The 17,747-nt window shown below is 44.7% G+C and overlaps 1 protein-coding gene across 9 annotated transcripts in view; it reads right to left on the reverse strand.

Annotated features, from left to right (window-relative positions):
* PRDM2 (PR/SET domain 2) overlaps positions 1–17,747 on the reverse strand; it is a 121,899-nt gene that overhangs the window by 48,280 nt on the left and 55,872 nt on the right. The window contains exon 1 of one of the 9 annotated variants that reach the window (XM_078452375.2): positions 527–585. The exons of the other annotated variants lie outside the window; for them this stretch is intronic. The gene's annotated coding sequence lies outside the window, so the exon portion shown is untranslated. Of the gene's footprint in view, positions 1–526; positions 586–17,747 lie in introns of those variants that run through there. 9 annotated transcript variants of the gene reach the window in all.

Here is a 17,747-nt window from a genome sequence, read left to right on the forward strand (position 1 = left end):
TCATGACACTGATATTACCTGACACATGAAATGATTCTCACAATCTTAATCGGAACCATCTAACACCCAAGTGACTTCCCATTAGGATTGTAGACTGGAGATGGAAGAGGCTGTATCGAAACCACCTGTCCTACCTGCCATTTTGAGAGAAAGTGAAAGCCAGGGCCCACGGGGGACTAATCAGTCCACCAGAGAACAGAAAGTAGGACCCAGGTGTCCCGACTCACACTTAGGTATGCTTGGTGTCACTCACAAAGCCAAATACTGCAATGGGAACAGAGGAACAGGTGGTGGAACCTTCTACGTTTCCTTAGATAAGCAATTCCTCCCCCCCGCCCCCATACTTGGTTTCTGTTCTATTTGTAATCAAATTTAAAAACAAAAACAAGCCTATAACCAAAAACAACCTGTAATGACTCTTACAAAGGGGAGCGGGGGCTCGTTAGTGTCTGGGAGGCGGGACATGCCTCTAGCACTGGTCCGGCAGAGCCCGCTGGGAGCCTGGTAAGCACACGTGTGCACTTACCATCGGGTTCCTGAAGGGTCCTACATAGAAGCTACTGCCAGCTGCGTGTTCCACTTGGTCTAAACAAGAAAGATACAGGAATGAAACACAAGGAAAGTGAAATGGAAACGACAACAAAGAACATAATGAAGGACAGGACAAACTTTATGTATATAAGGAAAAGAAATGCACACAAAGTTATGAAGAAAACTAAATGAAACAGAAAGAAATGAGCAGTCATCTACCGAATCAAAGTTCTCACGCACACACAAAATAAAAAATAAATGAACCTTTAACTGTGATCTCAGCTGCTGACAGGAGGGCTCACTCGGCATACTTACTCTTACGCCTCTGCCACACCCATGTCGCAAAACAGATGCTCTTACCGCTGACGGCACCATTCTGCCAGAGACCCCGAAGTCCCAATCATGCCGCTCATCTTAAAGTTACCCAAGGACCAAAGCCGTGAAGTCATCTGCCCAAGGTCATGTAACTAAATCAGCTCTAGAGCCAGAATTAAAACCTGAGGACGACGACGCTAAAAGTGTTCCTTCTACTACGAAAAGTGTTATTTCTTAAGACCTGTAATGGCACAATCAATACCATATTCTTTAGAAAGCACTTTTTCTATGCGTTGTCTCACTTGGTTTCAAGGGCAAATGAAGAAAAAAGTGGTAGAGACATTCACTGCATTTACGGGAAAGGATCAGCAATCAAATTGGAATGCAGATTATTTTCCCCATTTCAACTGTATCTTATGCCAGAAACACTTATAAGTCAACAGCCCAGAAGCTCAATCTAAGCAAGTATGATTCACCGTAACAGAACTGGGTTTTCTAGTGAAATAGCTACTGTAGAGAGAATCCCAACAGTCATAATGACTACTCTTTAAAGATAATGTCTAGCATTATACCTCTGATGCCTGGATGCAAGTTGCAAAACCAGAATTGCCTAAGGCATCACATAAATAATTTAACCTAGGTCTGGACTGTGTTCTACTAGTCTAATAAAACTGGTCAAACACTAGGAAAATCTAGAGAATAATGTTTCACTTAAAAATGTGCAGGCATCAGAGAAAACACAAAATTCTAGAAGGCATGCTCAGGTTACATTAAAAATTCATCACAACAGTGAAGGCTCACGAATTTCGTGATTTAAGTGAATTAAATTTAGAGCCATATGTAACTCTACATGTGCTGCCTCCTCACTGGGAGCTACCCAACTCCTACGCATAAAATCAGAATTCAGTACTGGCGCACAGAAGCCGGTCTATCTGATCTTTGTTGAGGGAGCTCACCACCTTACTCAGATACACAGCTGATTCCGCACCAGGCGAGGCCCCGTCTCTGAGCTCTTACCATGAAAGGTCATGGAGAACATGAGCTGCCCCGAACTGGAGCCACCACGGACTCCCCGAAGGACTCCCCAAAGGACAGGCTGTGCCCGTCCTGCCTCTCTCTGGTGCCTCACCTCTCGCTCAGCCCTTCATCTCAGCAAATGAGCCTTCGTCCTCTCTCCTCCACTGAAGATCCACTCTCCACGGTTCCCCCTGATCTCATAATTACAAAACCTGAAATCTCTTTAGGCTTCATTTGCCTCAAGTTCCCCCTTTTGTGTCTGACAGTTTCGTGGGTCTTACATTCTTTAGATTCCTCTCCCAGCCTTATGACACCACCATTTACGATCTCCTTTTGTGACCACTTTTTTTGCAGAATCTTCCTCTTCTTCCTGCCCTCAGACAAGTGGGTCCCTTATAGGAAATCTGAAGATCGGGGGCTTTCGTACAAGGCTGGAGAAAGGCTTCAACAAAGTATTCAGCTGAGCCGAGGGTACAGATCTTAGAGAACAGAACAGACATGGAATAACGGAAATAATAGCTATGTTAAAAGGTAAGGAAGAAGAACCCTAAGATTTGACATAGAAGGAGCCTTTAAAGGTGATCTTAGTCTGCTCCCCAAACTCCACAAAAATGCTTCCCAAAGCTTTATCTCATTGTATGAATTGCCTAAAATCTCAGAGCAAGTTGGCAGCAAAACTGGGATTTTTATTCCCACCCAATTCACTAATCTGTCTCCTGTGTTCCAGAAGCCTTACTATGACTAATACTTTCTGGGTCCTAATTGTTTCACCCTAAGAAAGATAATGGTGCACCTGGGTGGCTCAGTTGAGCGTCTAACTCTTGATTTCAGCTCAGGTCATGATCCCAGGGTCGTGGGAGAGAGCCCCACATCGGGCTCCACACTAAGTGTGGAGCCTGCTTAAGACAGTCTGTCTGTCTGTCTGTCTCTCTCTCTCTGTCTCTCCCTCTTTCTCTCTCCCTCCCACCCTCCCTCTGCCCCCTCCCGTTCATGCTCTCTCTAAAATAAAATAATAAAATAAAAAAGAAAGATAATAGTGCCATGTTCATTGCAAGCTACATTGAGAACTCTATCATAAAACTATAAAGTCAGTATACAACTTTTCAAATTTTTGAAAGGCAAGGGTGTGGCTTCCATGACAGCAGGCTGGCCTGGCACTGACAGCAACTCTCAGAACACCTGCTGTAGAGGTAAATCAGAGTTCACGGGCAAGGTAAAACACTTGCTTGGAAAAAAGCATAAAGTTCAGGGGCGCCCGACGGCCTCAGGCAGTAGGGCATGCGACTCTTGATCTCAGGGTCCTGAGTTCAGTCCCACGCTGGTCGTGGAGCCCACTTAAAACTTTTTTTTTTTTTTTTAATTTAAAAGGCATAAAGTTCACGTTAAATGACTTCTTTATAGGATCAAAAGAAACACACACACACACACACTCACGAACTCTAACAGACCACGCAGTGAGGACGGGGCATCAAAGGTAACAGCCAAGTCGTGGGCTGAAAGAATGGCCGAAACGTGCCACGTGAGCTGGTAACGGGAGGCAGGGAGTCAGACCCCCAGCCCTTGTTTTCTATCTGGGGGTGGTTAACCTTCTACAGTTGGTGTGATGGGTACAGAGGACACAAGCCAGAAACACATATGACAGTCCGTCTTCCGCAAGGAATCAGCAGTCCGTTTAGACCACTGTAACATATGCTTAAAAAAGAAAACAAGAAGATAATGAATGACTCAGTAACCTGGACGTCCACGGAAGTCACAATCTGGGCAACGGGGAAGCTGGGCAGCAGGACCAAAGTGAGAGCACGGCCTCCAAGACCACAGCCAGAGAGGCACCCGCAAAGGTCGGCCAAGCTGCACACGGGTCGGGGTGTGTCCATCAGATGGTCAGGGTGGACGTTAGAGCTGCCCAAGGGGGTCTCAGGGGGAAACCGAGCTACTGGGGGCCTAGCCCTGCTGCCCCACGGTGTTTTGGGCAGAACGCTCTGAAGTGGCAAGATGCTGTGCAGCAACTGGTTTTTATGAAAGGAACATGCTCTCCATTTTCTATACATTTCTTTCATATTTAAAGTAACTTGAAATGTACCTGACACTAAAAAAAATTGTTAAGCAGCTCAGGCACAATTTCAACCTTTTCCTGGAGTTAAGCTCTCCAAGAGCTGTCTGTAATCCCAGAGGCAAATTACGAAAATAAAACCTCTCTGGTTTTAAACTGCTCATAGTATTAAAACAGGGCTCTAGGCTTTGCTTCCAACAGAAACAATGGAAAAGTTCTGGATTTTTCAATGCTGCAGATCCTGGTGTAAATTCCTGGGATGCTTGTGTCGCGCCGGGGGGGGGGGGGTTGTGCGCACAGCCTCTGCCCCTGTGGAGGGTCCAGCCAGCAACTCTTCCAAGTGCCAGGCTGACGGCAGTAGCAGCAAGGATCACATCTGAAGGGAGCTTTGAATTTCTCTAAAAAAGGCTTTTAGTGGCTTTGACTGGATAAATCCAAATACCTGAAGAGGCTCCCCAAATAAACTTTAATAAATTCAAATTAAGAAAGCATTAAATTTCCTTATACTGTTCGGAACCTCAAAGTCTTGTGGCATGAACAAAATGATTCTAGAGACTAACCAAATACCCTTGAAACTCAAACAAGCTGCCAGCCTGTTCTTCTTTATAATTATTTTAATTTCTAGGGTTCTTCTCAAGGATCTTCAGTAGCTTTTATTTTACAGGGAAAAAATGTATCTAAAGTCTGAAAACCTTGCATATAAAAAGTGAATGGGCAACTACGAAGTAAAAACCTTAAATTCAAGTGTCAGTCCCCGGAGGCCACACAAACAGGACTGGGAACTAGGTAGGGAGGTGGGGACGACACGAGCCTGGCAACCCGGTAAAACAGAGTGCACAGCCACACCCTCAAGAACTGGTTATCCTCAGCTAAAAGGAAAGTCATTTATGATAAATTCTACAATTCTATATCCGGATGAATTAACTGCACAATTTAGATGAAAAATACTTTCAGGAAATAAAACCCAGACATAAATCTGAAAGAAGACACAATTACCACACTTAAGATCATTGTCTAGATTTGTTTACAGAAACGTTTACAGGAACAATGATCAAGCCACAGCACTAATTAATAAAATCAGGCTACAATGTATCCACAAATGTAAACCAAGAAGATTAGGATGCTGGCAGGTGCTCCCAGCAATGAGACTATTGGTGAAGGTAGGAGACCTGTTTATGTGTTCATATTTTCTAACTTTTCTAGATGAACATTTGGTTCTATTATGCAAAAAATAAATGAATACGTTATTTTTGAAAGAAATGACTAACAAAGGCAAAATTAATGAGGCAACTGAAAAATGGCCACTATGGATTGAGATTAATATATGCAATTTATACCCATACAGTTTGGAAAAGGTCTCAACTGTCCACTCTGTCTACACGGCAGAAAGTACTGAAGTGCTTCTCTGTTCTCGATCTCCTACCTGTACACCTGCTGTTAAGTGTCCAGAAAACAAGCACTAGCTCCAGAAACACCAAATCCACAACAGACGCACATTTAAAGGGGGTGTAGTCACAAGAGACATCATTCAACAGACGACACTGGGTAAGCATTCAAACTGCCACTGCTAACCTTCTGGTGGGTCTTCAACTCTTTTCCCTGTGCATCACATTGCTTCAAACAAAAATTTAATTTCCCTCCTCCTTTTGAGCAGCCACATACCTTGTATTCTTTTTCTTGTTTCACTGCACTCGGTTATGATACCCATCTTTATGGTTATGACACCCATCTTTATTTAAACCAAAAAGCTAATTTAAATAATCGTGTTGAGTGCCTCCCAGGTGTAAGCGAAGGGTCAATGTTTTGGCAGTCGGCCATGATAATCATGAGAGTATGGTTTCCTGGCTTTTATTTTGCTTCTCCTAAAAATACAAAACTCATATGCCACATTTTGATAGAGGTTTAAGAAACAGGTTATGAAAATAAGACCATTTACAGAGATACTAAACTACTCCTCACTTAGATCTACCATGAGACATTTTATTCGGGTATAGTTCTTAAGACTATTCATCACTACAGCGGAGCAAGCTCATTCCCTTCTTTCCAAGACCTCAGCTGTCTTCTGGCCTCCGCCACACCTGCGGATGTGCCTCTATCAGAGCTTGTGAGCGGACACATCATCGCTCCACCGGAGCAGAGCCTGGACCTCTGGAGGCTCCTGCATGTGCACCAACTAGCACAAATCTGCCTACTCGGAGAACTCAAAATGCTGTCTTTTAGAGATTCACAAGCAGAGAAGGAACTAAAACGTATTCTCCTCATAAATTATGGCCACAAATTACATTGAAATTCAAGATTTTTTTCTCCTAAGATCTGCACCTAAAAACAAAATCCCACTGACCAGCCTATTTGACAAGACATCTCGCACTCGGATGCACTAGCATGTATCAGACTACTGTTCAAATTTAGCTCAATTCTTGCAAGATTAGAATTTTTTCCTTGACATACTTTGTAAGGTTTCTGGAACCATGGTGAAGCGGAAGTATGTGCATTTTTCCTGGGTGCTTATTATCTACAAAGCACTTTGTTAAGAGCTATATAGGGTGGGTGGGTGTATGTGTGTGTATAACTTAAAATTGAAGTTATGTCCAACTCTGTGAAAAGCCAAGCCCCTTTGCAGAAAGGCTCTACCTAATGTCAACAAGAAGCAAATTTTGAACGGAAAAGATGTTCAAGAGAATCTGAATCTCATTAAAAATAAAAACAAGGGAGGGGAAGGGAAGAGAGAGGTAGGAAGAGGCAGAGCCAGAGAGGTGGGAGGGAGAGAGGGAAGGGGCAGAGAGAGACAGGGGAGGGGGTGATGTAGATCGCAGGCCAGCCAGGTAAAGCGAAGACCCCTGGCGCAGCTGGGCCCTCCTCAGGAGTGCGGCCTGAGAAGACAGCCTTTCAGACACACCAAAATCTTCTCAGGGCTGGTGTCCCAGGATTAGGCCACATTATCCTGACTTGATGCTGCTTCTATCTTTTGCCAACACAGGCGTAAAATGACGCCCCCAGGGAACAAAGAAGCTTGGGAGGAAGGGCTCACAGAAGACTAGGATTTTAAACGGCTGCCTCCCAGGCCGGTGCCCAAGGCCAGGAGAAAGGGCCTCCCTCTCACTCCGGTCACATTTCGCCTGCTCCCAAAAGGTTCCTGTGCCCCCAAAGTCACACACCTTTCCTGCAGATGGTCTGACCCCAACTAATCTAAGACACTGCAATGGGCTCTCCTGTCCCTCCCCACTGTTGGGGTGGCACTCTGATTAAAACAGGTTCCTGAAGGGCACAAACTCACACAACTTGAAATCCACAAAACTAAAACGGTATTGCACAGCCTTGGGCCATGATTTGATTAAGGAGAAATACTCCTGGTTAAGGCAGACAGGAACAAACCATGGACACACTAGCGACCACTACCTGATACTGTCCCCAGGAGGAGTAAATCTGACAATGCATAAAAAGAACGCTGCACAGTGCCTGACACAGACTCAATGGAACCAACGGTAAGGATTAGCCACAGGAGATTCTACTAAACAAATTTCAGAAACCCCATGCCCACAAGTCTAAATTGTCAGCATATGTTCCTTCTTAGGAGGACAATGACATTCTGCTTCCACTAACAATCCCGAATTCATCCATTTGTTTTGTTCATTTGTCCTATACAGTGACTCACACGATCCCACCCAGATATCACTATGGAAATGTGCGAGTCCGGATGAGGACAGAGGTTGAACGGAGAGCTTCAAACACTCACTAATGCTCCCATCAATCTGCAGTAATGCTCCCACAGAAGCTGGAGGTACATTTCAGGTTTTTTTTAACCTGTAACCTTGATATTTTATTGCTTCCAACCAACTGTCTAAACATACCGGCTCACTTCGTGGTTCTTAATCTTTTGGGAAAGAAACCTTAGACCCCTTTGAACATCAGGCAACAGTGAAGGCCCCTCTTTCCAGGTGGTCACACAGAGACATAAATACACTTGGAGACCCAGAGACCTCTACGTCATCACCAAGTTCAGTTCTGAGTCTATGTGAACGTGCATACGGAGGGGTACACCTGTGTGATCCCCGAAAAATACCCCAACTCCTTAGACTATTCAATAAAATTGCCGCAGAGAAAATCAGGGCATTTGTTGCCTTAAAACGGTCTTGTCGGTTTTACTGGTAACTTGTAAGAAAAGGACTCTTTCACATTTTTGTTTTTTCCTGACTGCACATCCAGAAAGATGTGAAATGACAGATTTCCTAATCTGTCACGTGCAGCATGGAAATTGCTCCCGCACATTTACTTTCAAGGCGGTCTGATCATTTAATGTTTAAGGAAACGTCTCCAAAATACACCCAAAATGTCAACCGCATGAAATTTGGTCCTAATAGTATGGTAGTCACGAGTGGTTACGACCACAGAGAGGTGACAGAAAAACGAGAAGAAAACAGTAAACACTTCATTTAGGCAACAAACACGTTTACTTCTGCCCAGGCAAACGCAACAAATCAAATTCCAGGAGTTATCTAATCCACCAATCTGTGTAACCACAGGTGTCCCAGTTTGGGTAACTAGTAAAACAGGACAGCTTTTGAGAGAAAAGCGGGTCTCTAGCACATGACGAGTTCTCCAGGGCCATGGTGTGTACCTAGCTACAGATCCAAATAACATCTTACCTCTCACCTGATTTTCAATCGACTTAATCCACTTCTTGTCACCGAAGCAAAACAGATGGATTTCAATAAGCCACGTTAAAAGATACTGGAACTATTCCTTTATTTTTTCAGAAGTGCCGTGATAAGTCCAAGCACGGGCAGAGTCACCACGGAGCTAATTGTACCAGTGCCCACCCATTAAGATGGGACCAAGGTCAGTGTGCAGGCATATTCCTACGAGGCTCTCACTTAATGCTCGCGGTGATCCCACAAGGCAGATCTTACCCCATTTTACCAACAAGCGAAGTGAAGATCAAAACATGTGGAGTAACCTGTCCAAAGTCATACTGCCATTAACTGGTGGAGCCAGGCCATGAAGCCGGCCTCACGATTCCGAGGCCGTGTTCTGGCATGCCACAATGAAGTCCACATGCTGTACATCTTCTGGAACTCAAAGGTATAGCGGGGTCAGCAGTTTTTCCCTGCTCGCCTCCCCACAACAGACACACACGATTCAGGCTCATTTTAGCAGGTTATCCGTCTGCAAAGTATTGATCAAGCTGTATCTAATACAGAAGCAATAACGAAGCCCAAGCAGTACACTCATGTACTTTTAGCACAGAAATTTAAGTTGGACGTAGCACAACAGTCACTATAAAAAAGTTTACCAATTCCATGCACTTCTGACAACTGCCCATGAGATTCAGAGGATCCTGTCTCTCTAAACCTGAAGAGGGTCAGAAAGTGTTTTAATTAAGCATCATTTTTTCTTGATTTCAATATTTTCTACCGTCTACTGCAACCATAAATTGAATCCACCGTGACACACAGACAGCAATGTCCATTTCTAAGGCTTTTTTTTTTTTTTTAATGTTTATTATTTTGACAGAGAGCAAACCAGTGAGCAGGGAAGGGGCAGAGAGAGTAGCGGGGAGAGAAAGAATCCCAAGCAGGCTTGGAGCTGTCAGTGCAGAGCCCAATGCAGGGCTCAAACCCATGAACCATGAGATCCTGACCTGAGCTGAAATCAAGAGCCGGTTGCTTAACCAACTGAGCCACCCAGGTGCCCCCAATTTGCATTTTTTTAATCCCGAATTCTTTTTAAGTTTATTTTGAGAGCGAGAGAGTGCACCCCAAAACTATAAATAGATACTAAGCTTCACACCCAAATTTGATCTTGTTACCAACTACATGATCACACGCAAGGAAGACTTTCTGTGACAATGTATTTAGCAGCTAATAAAACTGCTAAAGACAAATTTGGCATTTTAAGCCCCCTGTTCAAAACTCCAAGATTGATTTATAGTTACTCCCTTTTATTATTTGTTTTGAATGCCAGTGAGAGAGACACTTTAATTTTGACCCCACTGTTAAACCTACAAAAATTACGATCCACAATACGTAACTACACGAGGAGAGTTCCGGAGGGTTCCGTGTGTAAAAGACCAGGGCTGCGGCTAACCAGCGCCACGCTGCCCACAGCATAAACCCCGGGCAGCATAAACTGGGTAGAGATGAAATGTGAGACTTTGGTCTACACTAATGCCAGCATTATCAGGCTTACAGAGAAGGTACCAGAGGCGGGGGGTGGAGGTGGAAGCCCTCGGTCCTCACAGGGATCCTCAGACGTTCTGCCTAAAACCAGCAGTCGCTTGCCTGCACAGAGAAACAGGGTCTAAAGATCTTATATGTTAAAAGCAAAAATACAGCCAACAGAACCAGAAAGGGCATACTCTCCACCTCAAACTGGCAAGAGAATGAAATCTGAACCTAAGAAGCCAAACGGTAGGAAAAAAATAACAGAAGGCACAGGAACTGCATTGTTGCCCGTTCCAAACTGTATCGCCACTTCAAACACTGCACGATTGGTTTTGGGGTTCTAAACACCGGTGAACAAAACAAACCAGTCTGTCTTCATTTTTGTGGCAGGTGGTGTCTCAGGAAACCTACAAAAGACTGCAGCAATAGGAAGGATTAGAAGGACAAGGGGAAAGACTATCACTGCAGCTTTAACAGAAGGGGGGGGGGGGGGGGGGGCGGTGCATTTTAGCCTAAGTAGGCATCCACTGGTTTTCTTTTTAACCAAAGCAAAGATAATCCTCTGCAACTACACATAACTGGTGTCACACATTTAATTTATTAAACCTAGCAAATTAGGTTTGGACCATTCAGACACTGATTAAATTAATCAAAGCCTGTAAGCGAAAGTTTTTAAAGTACTGAATTTGCAAGGACTTTAGATATCATAATCTTATTTTAGAAACTGGTATTTTTATATACCACACACACAATCATGATTTTATCATTAGAATAAGTCTCTAACCTCTGAAACTATTCAAACATTCTGTCTGTCCCCCTCTCTCTCTGCCCCTCCCCTGCTCGCATGCTCTCTTAAAAGTAAATAAACATACAAAAAATAAAAAAATAAAACATATTAAAACAGGGGCGCCTGGGTGGCTCAGTCAGTTAAGCGTCCAACTTCAGCTCAGGTCATGATCTCACGGTCCGTGGGTTCGAGCCCTGCGTCGGGCTCTGTGCTGACAGCTCAGAGCCTGGAGCCCGTTTCAGATTCTGTGTCTCCCTCTCTCTGCCCTTCCCCTGTTCATGCTCTCTCTCTGTCTCAAAAATAAATAAACGTTATATATATATATATATATATATATATATATATATATATAAACATAATACTTAAAATAACCATACATGTACCAGCTTATTATGAAAATTTCCATCAATTTTTTTTTTTAAATTTCAGGGTCCATGGCTACAAAAAATGGGAAGTGGAAACAGATACAACATATGCTTCAGAAGGCTGGGAATTTTCTAGTCTCTTACCCATAACCCTTCAAGACGTTTAATAACCCTTCTTAATATATGTGCCAAGTTTTAACCTTTTAAAACAAGGGTGCCTCCTAACTTACAGAAAAAAAGGACAGAATAGAAAGGAAAATGCCTTTGGAAAATGAAAGCACAGATTACAAAGCGGAGGTTTTGTCCAGTTTACCATGTGTGTTTGAGGCATGGGGGCGGGGTGTTAAGGATTAAAGACTAAATCTTGGGGCACCCAGTGGCTCAGTTAATTAAATATCGACTCTTGATTTTGGCTTAGGTCATGATCTCACAGTTCATGAGATCAAGCCCCAAGTTGGGCTCTGTGCTGACAGTGCAGAGCCTGCTTGGGATTCTGTCTCCCTTTCTCTCTGCCCCTCCCCAGCTCGCTCTCTCAAAAATAAACAAACGTTTTTTTAAAAAGACTAAATCTTTAAGGACAGAGTAAATACTCTTATTAAAAGTTTCAGGTAAGGTCGCCTGGGTGGCTCAGTCAGTTAAGCATCTGAGTCTTGATTTAGGTTCAGGTCATGATCTCACAGTTCACGGGATCGAGCCCCGCACCGGACTCTGCACTGGCAGCAACGGAGTCCGCTTGGGATTCTCTCTCTTTCTCTCTGCCCCTTCCCTGCTCACGCTCATTCACTCTCAAAATAAATAAACTTCAAAAAAAAGTTCAGGTAGAAAAGGCTGTATTACATTTTGTTACAAACTCAAGAAGTTTCAAAATTCTTACATACGCATACATGTTCCAAAGACTCTGCGGTGGAATAATTACAATTAAGAAACCAACCCCTGCCCCTCGTTAGGAAAATTCAAGAGTGCACAAGGACAGGTTAGGGCAACTCCTTTCTCGCTGTTTCTTTTCATGCTTTTCCTCCTAAATGAGTCAAGCCACTAGAATGGGAACAGCAAACAAAGTCTCTTAACAAAGTGCTGCTTCAAACAGTTCAAATGTGCTCCTCTTAATAAATAAAAAAGCTACTACCCCCTCCACCCCAATAAACACTTTGACAAAACAAAACAAAAAAAATAAATAAAACAAAGTCCCTCTCTTTTGTTAGTGTCACATCGTAAGAGTGAAAGAAACTAACAATAAGCATGATTTAACCCCACAACAAATCAGAACTGCACTTGCCATCAGTTTCTAGATTTAATTTTTGGAGTGTACGTAAATTAAAACATGTTAATGATCCAGAACACTCAGCTTAAGAAAACTTTTTGAAAATTATATTGTATTCAGTTTAAGAGCCCATCATTCTCCACAAAAGCACACTGGTGCAAGAAGGAAGCAGAACAACACATCATCATCTTGAAATCACCAATAAGACGAAGTGAAAAGAGCTCCTCCCTGCCCACCGTCCACACTGCACAGGGACCTAGGCCAAGGCAATGTCTCTCTCTGGTTCTTGTGGTTTCTAAAATGACTTCAAAAACAATGTACAACTTAAGAAAAATGGAATGAATCCCATTCATCTGAAGCCCAAACCAACAGATGCCACTAAAAAAACACTTAACAAACAACAGCTAACAAGGGACAAAAACGTAATGTTAGTGTTTTTAAAAACTGTTTGTTTGAGGTGCTCAAAGGAACACAATAAATCTCTTCAATCCATAAACCCCCAAAGCAAAAATAACTGAAGACATTAGTTCTCACCATAAGGTAGCTTTCTAATACCAAAGGCTTCACTTAATCACACTGCCTTATTATTCAGGATTAAAGTGGGCAATTCTACAGTGAGTAGTGAAAATACATCCTGGCTAATTAGTAAAGCCTTATAAAACACTGCTACTTATTCAGTATAGCTGTCCCACTCAGAAACACTATGAATAAACACTGGATTTAGGCAAGACAGAGCCAAATATTGTAGGAGCCACGTGAACTTGGGCCAACCGCATAACCCCCGCCCCAAGCACCAGTTCCCTCATCTACAGAGAAGGATCCAGTCCTTGCCGCGCTACTGGGAGCATCAGCAATGCTGTCTACGGAGCGCCAAGCACAGGGCCAGGCACGTGTGACACACACTCATGGAGTCACTGCCGTCACTCCCGCCATTAACAGAAAGCAGCAACTCGACACATAACGACGGGAGGCGCAGGTTAAATGTCAAATCACGAGATAGGTCTGAATCAAAATACATCAGAAGGAATGAATTCCAGCCAAGAACCCTTGTAAGGTCTGACCGTGTTTGAATCGGAGTGGCAATAACGAGAAACGGCTGCTTTCAGTATTCACTCATCTTTTTTACTTTGAGAAACAACGGTAGTGTTTTCAAGTAACTCTTGCTTCTCCATTCAGATTCCCTAAACTGTGTCAACCAGCTTATTAACATTAATCAAATCAAACTTGAGAACTCTCCTTGGCAGCACGTAAAACGTGAACAGACAGCGTGAGTGCCACGCAAGCACGCCAGCCTATCTGAAACCAACACGGGCAAACACTTCTTCCAGCCTAAGGCTGTCTGGAGAACTACTAACATTTAACCTGCATCACGGTGTCCTTGGAGTATTTACCCAATTCCTCATTTCTTCACAGGCAACTTCACATATAGAACTATAGTCCCTTCTGTAATTCTACTAAGCGCATGCGTGCAATAGCCCCTCTGTAAACCAGAACACGAAACCACCTAGTTCAGAAAGGAGGCACTCCATGAGTTTTAAAAACAGCAATTAATCTGTAATTTAGAAAAAGAACCTAGTACTCCGATTTAGGGAAAGCACGGGAAATTGTTTTGTTTTTTACTTTCAAATTACAACTATATTTTTAGTATCAACTAAACTACTTTGAGCTCATTGCATTAAGGGTCTCATTTCTTTTTTCCTTTTAGAAAACTTAGTCATGATCAAATCTATCTTCTGGATTAGGGTAAATTTTACCTTCCAATTTATATATGGACAGGAGACCCAGAATAACAGCCTAAGTACACACGGAGCACAGCAGATTTCCTAATATGCTCAGTTATGATGTTTGAAGCAGTTTTTAATCATGGCATGTATTAGGATTTTTTCCAAGTTCATCCACTGAACTACAGTTGAAATGTGCAAAAGGCTTTGAAAAATTCTAGTTAATCCACTTAATTTCCCTATGAACAAGGTTGTACGTAGCAAACATGAAAGGTACAAAGCTACCGACCAATTTATTACCTAAATTTGGAGCAAATCCGTAGCAACAGAATTAGAAATTAAAAAAAAAAAAAAAAAAAAAAATGTCCTGTCTCCAACTATTGAAAAACTACCAAAACTGTATCCAGCTTTTAAAACGAGGCCACCGTAGGGGCGCCTGGCTGGGTCACTTGGAACAGCACGCAATTCCTGACCTCGGGGTTGCTCAGTTCAGGTCCCACGTCGGCTGTACGGATTACTTCAAGATTAAAAAAGAAACTTTTTTTAATTAAAATCAAAAAATAAAGACAGGCCATGGGAACAGCAACAGGGACCAACCTGGCACGCAACCATCAATGGCGGGACCCAACGCTCAGCAAAGGCATCACTCAGCCAGAGACAAGTGAGAGCCATCGGGGGGACCAACCAGGACACTGTTCACTTGGGTTCAATACGGCAGGCTGGCAAGCATTTAATGCTGAGGCCACATTTCCACAGGGAAGTCACCGCCTCCAACTGCCCGTGCCCTACAAGCAAACAAGAACTACCAAGGAGTGCCCTTGAAGTAGGCACAGGACCTGCCCACCAGATGCCCACAAGGTTCAGGGCCCATCTGCCATCATCCTCAGGCACCACGGCCAGGCATCCATCATTCAGACAGGCCTCTGCCCTTCAGCTTTGGCCAGAGCCTCAAAAAGAGCCATCCAGGGGTGCCTGGGTGGCTCAGTCGGTTGAGCGTCCGACTTCGTTCGGCTCAGGTCAGGGTCTCATGGTTCGTGGGTTCAAGCCCCGCGTCGGGCTCTGTGCTGACACCTCAGCCTGGAGCCTGCTTCCGTTTCTGTGTCTCCCCCTCTCTCTCTGCCCCTCTCCCACTCATGCTCTCTCTCTCTCCGTCAAAAATAAACACATTAAAAAGAGCCATCGGCTGCTATAGGACACCAGGACGGCAAACACCATCGAAGTACGCTTGTCCTCTCGGCTTTTACTACACATATTCCTTAATTTTAACTTTAAACGGAACCAGTGTTGTCACATCTGCTGCTGCTGCCCGCCCCCTGGAGACCTGGACGAAAAGCAGCATATCCTGTAGAAGAAAAGGCATGGAAAACCCGGGTTCAAGTTCTGACGCTGACGGCCACCGGCAATGAGCTTGGACAAGTTACCCAACCTCGCTAAGTGTCGGTCTCCTCCTCCGGAGAAGGTGTGCACACCACAGAAGTAGAGGCTGAGCAGGAATGCCCAAGGAGAGAGTGCAGCACTACCTGGGGCTCCCGGCTGCAGCCCCGTGGGCCGGTGCCCAGGAGGGAGCATGCTCCATGCCTCCGTCAGAGCCTCTCACCACATCTGTCTTTTACCTGTTGCCCAGCAGCGACCCGTGACCTCCTGTGTCCCCCCGAGTTTTTCCTTCCCCAACTCATGCATTGGTCTTTCCTCCTTCCCTCCTCAATATCCTTCCTAGAAGTCCCCCCCACTGTGCTCTGCTTCGTCACTACACAGCAGCAGCACGTCCTCCCGCCTGCCCCCCTCCCTACCCAGGACACCCCCCAACACACGCAGACTGGAACACCTAGTGAGCCTGACCTGCACTGAGCCACGTTAAGATGGATGAAAAGCTCCTCCCTGAATGTTTTACTCATCTCTCTAATTTTCCGTACCGATGCAGCCACTAAGTGCAGTGAGTGCCTGGCAGAAAAAAAGGCCAATACGCCCATTTACAGAGCTGAGTTTCATGACACAACCACACTTGTGCGGGTTTCTAAGTGGCCCCTCCATGCACCCACCACCTCCCCTCTCCCGCCCCGACCCCAGCAAGAAATTTCCCCAACTGCTGACGGAACCTCCAGCTTGGTCCCTCTCCCTGGAGCTGAACTTGCCCGGGCCCACCCCTGTGTCATTCATGCCAAAGCCTCAGAAAGGCCACCTCTGGCTACCCATCTACAGTCACACCGTGTCTCATACACATGAAACGTGACAAAACTCATACTGTTCATCGGTTGACTGGTCATCCCCCTGCTCTTTAGAACATACATTCCATGAGAGCAGAAACCCTGGCCGTTCTCGTTCTCCACTGTAACTTGGGCACCTAGCAGTTGTCAGACACGGCAAATGCCTGTCACATCAGGGAGACCCTCCAGACCCCCTCCACTTCTCCGACCTGCTGACAGTCCCCTAGGGCTCCTGCGCACATCCTCCCCACTCTCCGTCCCTCCACCCTTTGGAAAGAGACCACCCGGGGAGCCCAGCCGAGTCCCCTTCTCCTTCCCTGTTGCCCAGACACTTTGTTTCCTTAAATGGCCTCAGACCAAGTCACTTTGCACGTGGCTCTCTTACCTCCCATTCAAGTGTGTATATAGGCTTTGTCACCTTTGGAGAAGAAAGAATTCGAAATATGTGCAACTATAGAAAACTTTAAGTGTTCTTCCCGGTACCACGGTTTTTTACTTGAATGACTCTGATTACAGAGATACGTGAAAGAGTTCCTCTTTAAACGGATTATAATCTAACTGTTCTGTGAGTACTACGAGTCACCTAGATAAACACTATAAACCGGTTGGTATTCTCAGGGACTATTTACATTCTTCTAAGCCTCTCGGGTAACCTTAAGGAGCTATATATACTCTTCCAATTCACTGCCGCTTCTGGTATAAACTGCCTCCTTCACTGTCCAGCTATCAGGCATCAAAACTATTTGCTGCTAGAAATACCTCCTCATCGCTTCTCGGCCTTTCGGCTAAGATCAAGCGTAGAAATACCTCCTTCTCTCGAATCTGTTGTGAGCACAAAAAGGGTAGCGGTAGGCCTAAACTAAGGGTGAAGGGCCACAGTTAGGCTCCGCCACGGGAAACAGGAGTGGAGAGGCCCGCTGCTTATTTTGGGCTTACAGAAATCCTCCACAAATACCAGCTGATTAAATGAGTCACAAACTCGGTAGTTCCTCCGCAAGACACACGAACTGTCAGCCACATTCCATCGGTGGCACTTACTGCTCCAACGGACAGGCGTGCGCCAGGCTGTTCTGGATGATCTCGTTCGTTCTTGACAGCAACCCCACGAGGTTAGGTAGCACAGACACTATTCCGCGTTAGGACGCCCATTTTTAAAGCTATGGAAACTGGACCCCCAGACAGGTGACACGATTTCCCCAGTAATACACCTGGTCAAAAGCCCGGAGCCCCAAGTTCTGCATTCCTTCCACTAAGCCCATCTGTGGGAGCCGCTATTGTTTCCTTAGGGGAAAAGAACTTCAGGTAAGGCTCTTCTGTCGCCAAGAGACAGCAGGG

The sequence above is a fragment of the Panthera onca genome, chromosome C1 (genome assembly GCF_046562875.1).
Source record: "Panthera onca isolate mPanOnc1 chromosome C1, mPanOnc1 haplotype 2, whole genome shotgun sequence".
In the NCBI taxonomy this organism is placed as follows: Eukaryota; Metazoa; Chordata; class Mammalia; order Carnivora; family Felidae; genus Panthera; species Panthera onca.